The sequence below is a fragment of the Elephantulus edwardii genome, unplaced genomic scaffold (genome assembly GCF_000299155.1).
Source record: "Elephantulus edwardii isolate Elephantulus edwardi_28Jun2011 unplaced genomic scaffold, EleEdw1.0 scaffold00061, whole genome shotgun sequence".
Taxonomy (NCBI): domain Eukaryota; kingdom Metazoa; phylum Chordata; class Mammalia; order Macroscelidea; family Macroscelididae; genus Elephantulus; species Elephantulus edwardii.
In genome coordinates, this window is record NW_006399811.1 from 14,163,314 (window position 1) to 14,177,047 (window position 13,734).

The window sequence follows — 13,734 nt, forward strand, 5'->3', positions numbered from 1 at the left end:
TGCATGCGGACTTCCGAGTTGTAAAACAACGCAGTGGTATATGGAATTTGCTCCAGGACTTAAGAACAATAAATGACATAGTTGAGCCTCTACATCTTGTGTTTCCTAACCTTTATACTATAATAGACAAAGTGCTAGTCAATAGGCCTTTTATCGTAAGAACTACCTTCCCTCTGTAACTTGATTTGTGCCACTATTAGAGCCTCTACTTGGAATATTATTGCTTTTTAATTTTTGACTCATGTACTTTCAACTTGTTAGTTAAATTTGTGTCTTCTAGGCTGCAACACTTCCATGATACATCTTCAAGGATATGAACATGTATGGCTAAGCACAATTAATAACAGTGAATCTAAATTCCAAAATCAATCTCCATAATAGTCTATGTGTTTCCTACTGCCAAAGGGGCCCTTTAGAGTAGTGAGAGAAGATCTTCACCCTGAAACCTACAACGTCCCTTTTCAGCAGGAAGTAGCTAAGAGAATACGCCATCCCCTTTTCCTTATGAATCAGGGTGAAGTCTCTCTCAGGGAGGAGTGATAGGGAATGGCAAAGGACACACTGACAAAGGAGATTAATCAGAACTGGCTTTGACAAGCACTGTGGCAATTGGACAATTAAAACAGACTTTCAATGGGGGGGAAAGAAGAACGAACTGGGGAGGAGGGTAGAGGAAATAGTGCAACAATGAATGAATGAAAACCCAAAATCTCTGTAAATGTTCATTAAAATTAATAAAATTTAATCATTTTTAAAATATCAATAAAAGAGTTTTACAAGGTTCATAAGTTTAACCACTGTTCCTTTCTCAGCTTGCAGTGCTGTGACTTGCAAGTTGCTGTGGTACGAGAAGCTATGCCACTAGTTTCAGCAAAGCTTCCAGACTAAGAGAGACTAAGGAGCAAGATTGGCTATCTGCTTCTGAAAAAATATCAAGCCTTTGAAAATCCTATGAACAGAAAAGAGAGTGATCTGAGAACACAGCTGGCACCATGAGCCTCCTCAACAAGCCAAAGAGTGAGATGACCCTGGAGGAGCTCCAGAAGCAAGAAGCGGATTTTAACCTGGGCCTGCTGTCCGTGCTCAGGCAGTCAGTCAAGAACAAAATGCAAGTGCTCAGCAACTGTCTCAACAAGACACTCCTGGGCCTCGTGAAGGCCTTCAACAAGCACTGCAGCATGGTGCTGGAGAACGTGAAAGGTATGTGGACAGAGGTCCCCAACAGCAACAAGTACAAGAAGTCTAATCTCGTCACCGAGGACACTACATCTCTAAGATGTTGGTGTGTAGGGACTCTGTCATCATGGTCCTGAGGAACCCTGTCATCACCGCTCCCACCTCTGCAGTCCTGCCCCACAGCCACCTCCTGCCACCCCTCAAATACCTGCCCCATATTGGGAATAATGAACTCCCTGTGTGTTTTTCCTACTAAAAAAAATTAAATTAAATAAAAAATTTTAAAAAAGAAGAAGAAGAAAAGAAAACCTATGAGCAGCAGTGGAACATTGTTGATTATAGTACCTGAAAACTAGCTCCTCAGGTTGGAAGGCACTCAAAAAGTGACTGAGGAAGAGTTACCGCCTCAAAGAGAATCTACCTTCGTGATTCGTATGGAGTGAAGCTTTTACCCAATAAAGGGTTTTCGTTGGCTCATGTGACAAGACCCTCAATAAGACAGATTGACCCAGTGACTGCAGCAATGGACTTGAACGTGGTAGAGAGCATGAAGATGGCACAGGACAGGGTAGGTTTTGATCTGTTGCTCAAGTCCATTCTGACTCATTGCTTTTGGATTTCCGAGGTTGTCTTTGCAGGAGGAACCTGCCTCCCTTTCTTCTACAGAGCACATGGTAGATTCAAACTGCTGACGTTTCAGTGAGCAACTCAATACATAGCATATCAACCACCGGGACTCATTGAAATTGGTCAAGGTGCAAGTATTTACACCATGAAATTGATAAACACCAATCAGCCTGTTTAAACCCACTGGCTAATCCACACACCACTCTCTGAGTGTCCCACAGGACTCAGATTCTTGTAGCCACGACTCACCATTCTAAATGCTTCCAAAAGGAAATATCAACTGCACACATAACCAGTAGACCGGATGCATGACACAGATACAACAGTATGAGCACATATTCCCACCACCCAAGGCGCTGGCACCAAGATTTTGAGTCTTTTTAACTGAAAATAACTGTAATATATCAGATAATTTTGAAATCCGTCTTCTTTGAAGCCTTAAATGAATGCATTCAAAAGTTATAGTACCCCTGAAATTCAAACATCTCAATTACACATTGAGGGTAATTGAATGATGGAATAACCAGCTTGTCAAAACAGGTGATAGGGCTGGAATAAAAATTTGTTCCTGGCTGTCATTTCTCTCAGTTAATGTAGTGCCCCATTTAGAATAGCTTTGCAATAATACATAATGGTCAAATGAACAAAAGGCCTTTGTTCCTCTTACACATTTTTTTCACTGTTACACTCCAAAAAGAATATTCCTTTTAGTCAGGAACGTCAGAGATTACACTACATCCTAAGGTGGGCACTTGAGACAGAAGAGAATGTTGCCTTAGGCATATTGTATTTTAAGCTCTTAGAGGCATTTTGTATATACAATTCTCTACAGTAAGGTGCTCTCACTTTCAGATGAGGAAGCATATGTTCATCATTGTAGTAAGAGCTAAGCATTTTGAGTACTTACAAAGTGCCAAACACTGTGCTAAGCCCTACAAACATTGTCATAGCTGTGGAATCACTAGCCAGGCAGGGGACATGTCAACAGCAGCCCCCGGTGCTGCCAGTGGGAGTGACTGACAAAATTACCCCAAGGTCTGAGGTGATGGCTGTCAACCAGGGTCAAAGGGGTAAGGGCTGCTAAGGTAGTAGCATGATGTCATTGATGTCACCATCATCTAGACAGTGACTCCTCCTCCACCTACACCTTGGCCAATGGCATTGGAGAGGAGTTTGGGGTGGGGGACACCTAGTGACACTTTTGTCTCACAGGATGAAGATATGCTAGTAGGGCCCTTCATTACAAACAGAAACCACTTCTGTCAGACTAACCAGAAAAAGATGTTTAACCCAGAAAAACAGCTCATAGAATTATTCTCATTTATCCTGTTTGGCACAGCATTTTATTTTCTTCTTAAGATCTTTGTCTTTCGTCATTTCTGGAAAACTCTAATGTTGTCTCTCATAATATTGTCTAACTTCTGAAGAATAAAAAACTGCTCATTGTCTCCAATATCCATTGTCCTATGTTTCCTTTAAAGAGGATTTTTTAAATTTTTTTCTGGACTGAGGTTGGAACATCTCCCAGACTTCCTACCAAGCTATGTGTCACTGTGTGACGCGAGAAGGAATGTGTTTGTCTTGTAGAAAGTTTCCTTAAAAGAACCGGACATGTGTGACCCTTTTCTCCTCCTCCAACCCTCACGGGAATGCAAACAAAAGAGAGAATTAAAATAGTCACATGGAATCCCGAAATGAAAACCACGAATGGAGACTGGCAGAGCCACCTTGGTATTTATACCCATGGTATCTAGACTAGGATATTGTTGATATTGTTATTGTTGTGTAGCATAGTCAGAACCAACACATAGCTGACCCTCTGTTTTCAGAAGCAGTTAATTGCACAGCAGGAGATTGCCCACCCATCCTTCTCCCTCAGAGCAGCTGGTGGTCTCCAAACATGTGCCTTTGAGATTGCAGCACAACTTACCAGTAGGCCACCAGAGCTCCTTCTACCTTGTTTAGAATTCTCTTTCAAAGCAACTTGGATTCTATCCTAACATCTACATGTCAATTATCTCTATTCCTCTCCTTAATATTTTCCCTATTATGCTTGTGAGTGCATACATGAGTTCATTATAACCTCCATTTCTCCTAATCTCATTTATATGTTTTCATCTCTTTCTTTCTCGGTATGGCCTTCTGGGTGATTATCTTAGTTCTTTCTACTGAGTACTTCCTAAACTATTATTTCACATGTCCATTGGAGTTTCTTAAAGAAGCCCTGGGGGCATGGTATTCAAAGTGTTTGGTTGCTAAACAAAAGATCATCGATACAAACCCATCCTCCACTCTGCAGGAGAAAGATGAGACAGTCTGCTACTATAAAGCTTCTCAAGAATTTCATTGACATCAAGTCAAATCAGTTCATAGCTGACCCTTTTGGGAGACTGTAAGTGGCACTGGAGATCATCTCCATTTTGCTCCTGAGAAGTCACTCAAGGATTCAAACCAACAGAGAGGTGCGCCTTTGATTTAACTCTGTGTCTCCCCATGGACTAGGTCACCAAGAACTCTCTCTATGAAGATTACAGCCTTGGAAACTATGAAGCAGTTCTAATCTGTCCTACAGAGTCATTGTGAATCAAAATTAATTCACCAGCAATGAGTGAGAATTTTAGGCCTTTTATATAAGGGGGGGGAAAAACCCAATAAAATCTCACTTTTTTTCTTTAAAAATTTTATTTTATTCATTTTAATGAAGAAATCTCACTTTTAAAAATTCTTCTTAAAGTCCAGTTTCTTGAATGATCTGTTCAGAATACAGATTGAATAGGTATGGACAAAGGATTTAGCACTGACGCACACCTTTCTTGATTTCGAACCATGATAAATATTGATAGCTGTAGGGAGCTTCAGGCCTTTTATTCATAGAGTCACTATGAGTTGTGTTCAACTCGAAGACAATCAACAACAAAAGAGGAGGCTAAAAGTCCTAATTCAGAGCACCAGCTTTAAGGAAAAGCTTTCTTTTTTTTTTTTTTTTTTTTTTTTTTTTTTTTTTTAGGAAAAGCTTTCTATGTTAGTTCTAGAGGAAGATCCTGTCTCATTGAGCTTTCATGCTTAGGAGACGTAGCTTGGCCCCTCCCTTACTCTATCTCTGTGTCTGTCTTTATTTGTAAATCTATTTTATATATAAATTGAGATTATAGGTACACTCTACGCTGATTCTATTCAGTGACATAACAAAACAACCCATTCCTGAGAAGGAATATGGTCACAGGCATAAAGGTTAAGATTTACAACACAGACTTTGGGGGGACACAATTCAATCCTTAACTAGGACTACCTCCAAGTTTTGTCCTTTTTGGAGTACCAGCATCTTTACTCTTTTTAGAATTTGGAATTTGAGCAAAAATTTATATAGCAAATTGATTTTTCCATTGAACAATTCATACACATTATGTTTTATGACATTAATTACAATATTTTTCCACTTTGTGTCACTATTCTCATTTCCATTAATTCTTCTATTTGACTCCTTTCCATTGTAAGCTTTACCTTTGGGAAAATGTCTTTTTTTACCTTATAGGGCTGGTTATTCTAAGGAATGAGTCTCCCTGGTGTTATTGTTCATCTTAAAGCCACATCTCTTGTTAGCTGAAAATTGAGCCTGTTTTTGTTCCAAGTTTGATGGGTAAGGCCCATGGTCTCAGGGGTCTCAAGTCTCTATTGGACTACAAGTTTGTCTCTATTTTCAAAATGGGGTTTTGTTTTTTTTTAGTTTTGTTGCATATTTCTCCCATTTCTATCCAGGATGACAGATCATATAGGAAAAACACATGTTTGTGATGCAATCCATAGCGACTTGTACTGCCAACCACATTTCTCAGCTGGTCCAAATCCAGCATCTGCTCAATGGGAGAAAGATGGGAAGTCTCTTCCTATGTGGTTTATAGCCTCAGAAAACCCCTGAAAGGTCAACGATAAGTAAGTTGTAATTCAACAGCAAAGAGTTTCAATTTTGTATTCTATCTAGGGTCTTCTACTATAATCACTTTTAGAGTAGTCAGCAGTTGTAGCTGGGCACCATGTAGTTCCTCTGGTCTCAGGGTCATAGAGATTTAGGTTCCCCAGTCCATCAGTCCTTTAAATTAATTCTTTCTATACATCTTTATTTTTCTTTCCTCGTCTTTATTCCTAATAGGAAGAGACCAAGAGTTGCATCTTAAATGGTTGTGCACAAGTTTTTAAGATCCCAGTTGCTACTCATCAAAGTAACATTCTATAGTCTTATTTGCTAACTCTAGCATCCCAAGATAGATGTCAGAAGAGATTCTGAAAATTGCACTAGAAGGCTGAGAAGCCAAAACAATAGCAAGAAATTAGGAAATGAAATTAGGAAATTAAGGAGCTGAACAGAAGGTTTCAAAGGGCAACTCAGGGAGACAAAGGAAAACATTATAATGAAATATGCAAAGAACTGAAATCAGAAAACCAAAAGGGATAAACTCAATTGACATTTCTTAAGTTGAAGAAACTGAAGAACAAATTCAAGCCTCCAGTGGAAATACTTAAGGATGCTATGGGCCAAATACTGGATGACTCAGGAAGCATCAAAAGAAGATGGAAGACAAACTGGGGAGGAAGGTAGAGAAAATAGTGCAACAATGAATGAATGAAAACCCAAAATCTCTGTAAATATTCATTAAAATTAATAAAATTTAGTATAAAAAAAACAACATAAAGTTTCCTCTGGCCAACATGTACAATTGAAAATGTCATGCAATTAATTTTAGTGTTGATTAAAAGATGTCACACACACACACACACACACACACACACAAAATAAAATAAAAGATGGAAGGAGTACACTGAGGCACTGTACCAAAAAGAGCTGGCTGACAAGGAAGAATTTCATGAAACAACGTATAATCAAAAGGCAATGTTTCACATGATGGAATACTATGCAGCATGCAGGAGCAATGATTTTTTTTTTAGAGAGATAGGATAGAAACTCTATTTTTTTTATGTTTTATTGCTGTTTTAACAAAAGTTTACCAAGAACTTGGATTTCCATTTATTCCTTATTGGATATTTTCCTCCCATCCCCCCAACCCAGTTTGCTTTTCTCTTTTAAAAAAATTATTTCATTGTTGCACAATTTCCTCCCTCCCCAACCTACTCCATTTAGCTATGCATGTCTTATTCTGTACTGCTGTTATGTAAATAATACCTAATCATATACTCCAATTAAATAGTTCTTTCCCTCATCTGTTTCAATACAGTGTACATTCATTATCTCCTCTTTTGTTAGTTTCCCCCAACCCCCATGTCAGTCCTGTTTTATAACAGTGGCATTATATAGTATTCGTTCTTTTGTGACTGAGATATTTCACTCAGCGTAATGTCCTCCAGAGTCACCCATTGTGTATAATATTTTATGAGTTCCTTGTTTTTCAATGCCGCATAGGATTCCATTATATGAATACAACAGCTTCTCTATCCATACATTTGTTGATAGACACTTGGGTTGTTTCTATCTCTTTGCTATTGTTAACAATGCAGCAATAAACATAGTGTGCATATCTCTGTTTAGGTGGCAGTTCTGGTTTCTTCAGGGTACATTCTCAGTAGTAGAATTTTTTCTTTCAACATTTTTCTTATTATATATATTTTAGGTATAGCCTATTAAGATACATACAGAGATGGTTGGTTTGGGGGTTTTTTATTTTTTTTTATTTTATTCTGATTTCTTTACAAAGTTTGAATACATTGTTTTTCACAAAAGATCCTTCCCATTTCCTTCACCCCACTCACCTATTGAATTACGCAACCCTATGATTAACACCCTAGCTGCCTACCCATCCACATCTCTTTATTTCCACCCTCCCTCTCCCCCCCCCCATCCACCTTGGATCCTCTTACTCAATTCTGCAATAATGGTTTCATACAGTATTTGTCCTTGTGAGACTGAGTTAGTTCACTCAGCATAATACTCTCCAGTCCCTCCCAAGTTAGGTAGTAATTTATAAAATCAAAGAACAGTGATTTTATAAATCACTACCTAACTTGAGAGAGACTGGAATGCATTATAGTAAGTGAACTAACTCAGTCCCCTAAGGACAAATACTGTATAAGACCATTATTGTAGAAATAGAAAGATAACTAGTAAAACATGTATGAGGATTCAAGGCGGGGAGAGTAGGAGCAGAAGGGTAAGGATAGGCAGGGGTAAACATAGGGTTGCACAATTTGATGAGTAGGAGGAGGGTTGGGTCTTTGGGTCACACAATTTGATGGGTAGAGGGAGAAGTGGGTAAAAGAAATGGGAAAGTTTTGGTGTGAAAACGATGGATATGAACTTTGTAAGCAAATCAGTATAAAATAAAAATTTTATTTAAAAAAGAGACAATGATGATGAAGGAGGAAGTTCAAGCTGTTCTGAAGGAATTGGCAAAAAACAAGACCCCAGGAATTGATGGAATACCAACTGACATATTTCAACAGAGCTGTTGCCCTGGATATGCTCACCAGGTATGGCCAAGAAATCTGGAGGACAACTACCTCGCCAACTGACTGGAAGAAATTTATTCCCATTCCACAAAAAGAGTAATCCAACAGTGTGGAAATGATCAAACAATGTAAATAATGTCACACACAAGCAAAATTCTGCTGAAGATTTTTCAAAAACAACTGGAACAGTATATATAAGAGAAATACTAGAAATATAAGCTGGGTTTAGAAGAGGTCATGGCACCAGGGACATCCTAGCCAATGTCAGATGTATCTTGGCTGAAAGCAGAGAATACCAGAGGAATATGTGTTTCATCAACTACGCAAAGGCATTTGACTATATGGATCACAACAAATTGTGGCTAACCTTGAAGAGAATGGGAATCCCAGAACACCTGGTTGTACTCATGTGAAATCTATATTTGGACCAGGAAGTAATTGTCAGAACAGAGCAAAGGAAACACTGCATGGTTCAAAAGCAGGAAAGGTGAATACTCATTAACAAGCTGCATTATACAGTCTTGCTGAAACTGGGGAGGACCTGAAGTATTTGCTGCAGAAAGTCAAGGACTATAGTCTTCAACATGGATTTCAGCTCATTATCTAGAAAAGAAAGAGTCTCACCACTGGGCCATTTGGAAGCACCATGGTAGAAGAGGAAGAGACTGAGATTATTAACAATTTCAGCCTGCTAAGCTCCACAATCAACACTCTTTGTACTAGCAGTCAAGGAATCAAAAGATTAATTACATTGGGAAAGTTTTCTGTTAGGAACCTCTCGAGAGTGCTAAAGAGCAATAATATCAGTCTAGAGACTAAGGTGCACCTGATCCAGGCCATGGTCTTCACAATTACTTGTTATGAATCAGATACTTCAACAATGAGTAAGGGTGACAGAAGAATCAATGCCTTTGAGTTATCGTGCTGGAGAAGAGTATTGAGTATACCATGGACTGCCAAGAGAACTGACAGGTCTATCTTAAAAAAGGTGAAATCCTTGGAGCCAAGGATTTTGAAGCTCTGTCTGACATACTGTGGGCATGTTGCCAGGAAGGAACAGTCCCTAGAAAAGGATAACATGCTTGGAAGGATGGAAGGACAACGCAAGAGAGGAAGACCCTAAAGAAGATCGATTGACTATTACTATTGACTATTGCCCAATAACTAGGGCAATAGGGGTAGATGTGTCTAAGATGGTGAGTTTGGCTTAGGATATGACTGGGTTCCGAGCTGTTGTGCATAGGATCACTATGAGTCACAGGAGACTCTACAGCACATAAACAATAACACCCCTAATTACAGGGCCCTGCCAAAATTCAGCTCAAAGCCAAAAATTCAGAAAGAGGCCATCCCCCATTGGGCACATGTGAGCCTCAACACTCCCACTCCTAGATTTGGTACCTAGGTGTTTGTGTGTCACAACATTGACAGTTATCACTCCATCATTTTTGAGGATTATGATTCTTTCACTTTTTTCAATTCTGGTCATATATAAATATTTTAAATCACTGTCACATTCTATCTAGGCTTTCTGGATGACTATAGTTGAAGGAGAGGCTTGTCCTCAGCTGAATCTGCCATGCTCTCAGGAGTTGTTTGATTGCTGTGTTTGCGGCCCTCAGCCTCTAGTAGAGCAGTCATTGTGCTGGTTCACCTAACGGGAAAACAGGAGCATGGAGGCGGCCTTCACTCACATTGACTGGAACAAGGACTCAGCATCACTCCAGGCTTCCTGCCCATCTCAACAGAGAAAGCCTCTCAGTGCGAGGAGTTTTTCAAAATGAAGTAACCCCATCCCAGGATTAGATAAGATTTGACTTCCCAAAAACCTAACACCCTCCCCCAAGGATTTCCTCTGCATTCTGAGTCAGAAAAAGGAAATCAAATTCTGACTTGTTGCATTTCTTTTTCATTGGGCTGACGGGAAGGGGGAAAAAACTAAAGAGGAGAAGCTAGATGATTAGGTAAAAACAGAAAATTATTAACTAAAAAGGGCTGAAACATGTATATTTTAAGACCTTAAATTAGTCAAAATGTAGGAAATGGGAGACATGGAGTCATAGGTTGAGGAAAATGAAAGCCTCTTTCAAATTAGTTCTAAATACAGTTCTCAGAATAGAAAAAAAGACTATTTTGTTTTCTACAGAAAACCCCCTAGACCAGAAATTCCAAAATCCTGTCCAGGCATTTTCTGATTTTTTTTTTCCATGTATTCCCACATCCTCCACATGGTTTCCAAGCTGGGTCTAGTTTGGCCTAAACCCCACATTCACCACAGATCTCATATTCAGATTTAGGAGATGATGAAGTTCAACTTTCTTTGTCTTCTTTATGTTAAAATGTATTCATTTGTTCAAGACAAATATGGAAAAGACATGCAATTTCTGAACTCTGTTTTGACACACCCACGGTTTTTTCAGCCTGTAAAAATCTTAACAATTAGTCCTTGCCCTGGGCTTTTCCACCCCCTCTGACTGACGGGGCTGCTAGAAATGCCTGTGGTATAAACCTTAACCAGGGTGCATACATCCTAAACAGCTCCCACATTGATGGGAGTTTAAGAAAAGAAGGACCACATTCTAAATTGGGGTTATTTTGTAATTAAAAAGGGAATAAAGTAGTGCTTGTAATGCTTCTCTCTGAGCTCACTTCTCTGTAGGATATTTGACTCTCATCCTCCTCCTCGACGTCATTGTCAATCTCATTGCCCTCGAACTGGAACCAGCTCATAGATGACCCTCTTTTTGGTTTCTGAAGCTATAAAATGGCCTAAAAGGAGATTGTTCATCTTTCTCCCTTGGAGTAGATTAGAACTGGCAGGCAGTCACAGCCTTTGGGGAAGCAGTGCAAATCCCTATGGCCTATGCATCTGTGGTAATCCTTCTAGGATAGCTGTATCTCCCAGTAAGAACCCTCACTAGCAGACAGTCCAAATTATGACAAATGTGAAGCTGGACTTTTTAAAACAAGAGTGTGGTATCAAGATTGGAGGAACCTGCGTTATGCAGATGATATAACCTTGCTTGCTGAAAGTGACGAAGATCTGAAGCACTTGCTACAGATCAAAGATTTTGTGCGGGGAGAAAGGTGCAACAATGAATGAATGGAATTCCAAAATCTCTGTAGATGTTCATTGAAATGAAAAATAAACAAACTAAATTAATTTTAAAAAAAAGATTGTAGACTTCAATATGGATTGAATCGGAAAAGGATTTATGACATGGTTTCTTTAAACAGTGATTTCTATCCTAGCACATTTAAAATAACATTCAACTTAAAATTACATTTTGCATTCCTGTAGAATTGTTCTGTGGCATGACTAATAAACAAAATAATGTATTTCTAAATTTGATTTTTTTTTCTTGGAGAATATCACTTTTCAAAGAACGCTTTTTATCTTTGCCTCTTCATCCAGACTGAGAAAAGATAGCATGGTACGGTGCAATTATTCTGCTCTTAATCCATTTTCTATTTCATATTCAGTTTCCCATCATGCACTGGGTAAACACAGCAGCCCTGACATGACGAGAAGCCTTCCCTGAAGACTGCAGCCCACACTCATCCATCCCTTCACTGAACTCCTATTATACTTATTGTCTGTACCACACAATTAGCACTTTATTATATACTGTCTTGTTCTCTAATTGTCTGTACCACACAATTTAGCACATTATTATATTCTGTCAGATTCTGTAATTGTGTCATGTATTTTTGTCTTGTCTCTCCACCTAGATTACAAGCACCAGGGTGGCAGGGCCCCTGTCTGGTCCTGCTTTGCATTCCCACAGCACCAAACACCAAACCAGGAACAAAAAAGCAGGCCGCTGGGAAATGCTGGCTAGGTCTTGGTTGGTAAGTGCAGAGGCGGGAGTGTTGGGAGAAGGGTTGATTGATTTTTCTGATGAATGTTAGGCAGGCTGAGTTATGCAGGGAGAAGGGTAGAAGAACAGCATAATACTCTGGGTGTCATGGTCACATCCAACCACTGTGGTTAGATCCAACTTACATGTCGTTTACTGTCATTCTTACCTAAGTCTATGTCTATGGACGAGGTGAACCAAAGCAAGTGGCCAGACAATCCCATTTGAAAGTCCTGTGAAAATCTTGGTGATTTTTCAACTGAAGATTTTAAATTCCTCTAATAGTCACTAATTATTGTAGTTATATACCACTGAGTCAGTACCAACTGAAAGTTCACCCTCCAATGGGTTTTCATAGAATCACACAGGAGTTGATTGCCTTTCTTTCTCCAATGGGACAACAGGTGATTTCTAATTTTATTCCTTTGGCAGCCTCTAACAGGAGGGATGTGGGGGGAGTGAGGCGATGGAGAATCGTGTTGCTGTCAGAACCAACTCATAGCTGATCCCGTATTGGATTTCCAAGGCTGTAAATTGCAAGAAAGGAGGTTGCACATCTCTCTACCTATGAGCCACTGATGGCTTCAAACCACTGGAGAGACATGGCCTTTGAGTTAGCAAAGTAACCACCCTATGGACTATGCTATCAAAGCCCAGTCCTGTGAGAGGAAGGAGGTCACACTTTGGAACTACCAACTGTATGATTGTAAGCAAATTGTTTGCTCTCTCACATCGATCTCTCAGAACCAAAATCTTACTACTCAGCTCTGAAATTATTCCAGTGGCTGTGCTTGCATTGAGGAATAGTGACACACGTCCTTAAGTCTGCTGCAGAATAGTGACTTTTTTTCCCCAGGTTTTGGCAAATATCATGCCTTGAAGTAAATGTTAAGTATTATTATTAACATAACCAACATAATGAATACCTACCTCTGTTCGTCTCACACACTTATTGGAAGAGTGTGTCCCCAGGCTGTAATTCGTTATTTGCTTCTCTGTATGTGAAGAGAATAAAGGCAGGCTGAGAAAGCCTGCTTCTTCCTCTTTCCTAGTGTAAGAGTCAATTACACTTAATGGTGTATTACATGGCATCAGATTGGATTCTCGTAAATAATGAGAAAGAAACACCCAATATTCAACATTAACAAATCCATGCCTCAGTCTGTCACTTTTAGCTTGGCTGTAAACATTTAGGTGAACCTACCACTGAGTCAATCATATTTCTCAGAATCTGGGATGATATAAATATAATGTCCTAGCCCTGTGGGTTATCTGTTTTCCACCCTTCTGATCAATATGCTTTGTCCTATACCATCCTCCCCTGTTTTCACCCTTGTTGTTAAACTGGCAGGTGAGCATGTAACTAATGAAATAGAAGCCATCTCTGGTGGGTAAAGAATCATGGTGTCAACTCAAAGGCAATCATTTCAAGCTCACTACCTGTTCCTCAGGAGAAAGGTAGGCAATGTCCTCCTATGTTATATACAGCTCTAGAACGTTTACTGGAGGGTCAGCTATGAATTGGTTCGAACTCAATGGCAATGAGTTGAGTTCAGTCAAATAGTTGTTCAACATGTTCTCTCAAAACAAGATCAATTCAAGGCTCTCTTGGGGG

The 13,734-nt window shown here is 39.4% G+C and overlaps 1 pseudogene; it reads left to right on the plus strand.

Moving 5' to 3' along the window:
- Nucleotides 1-992: 992 nt before the first annotated feature.
- Nucleotides 993-1,432, plus strand: LOC102848387 (annotated as a pseudogene).
- The last annotated feature ends 12,302 nt before the right edge of the window (nucleotides 1,433-13,734 follow it).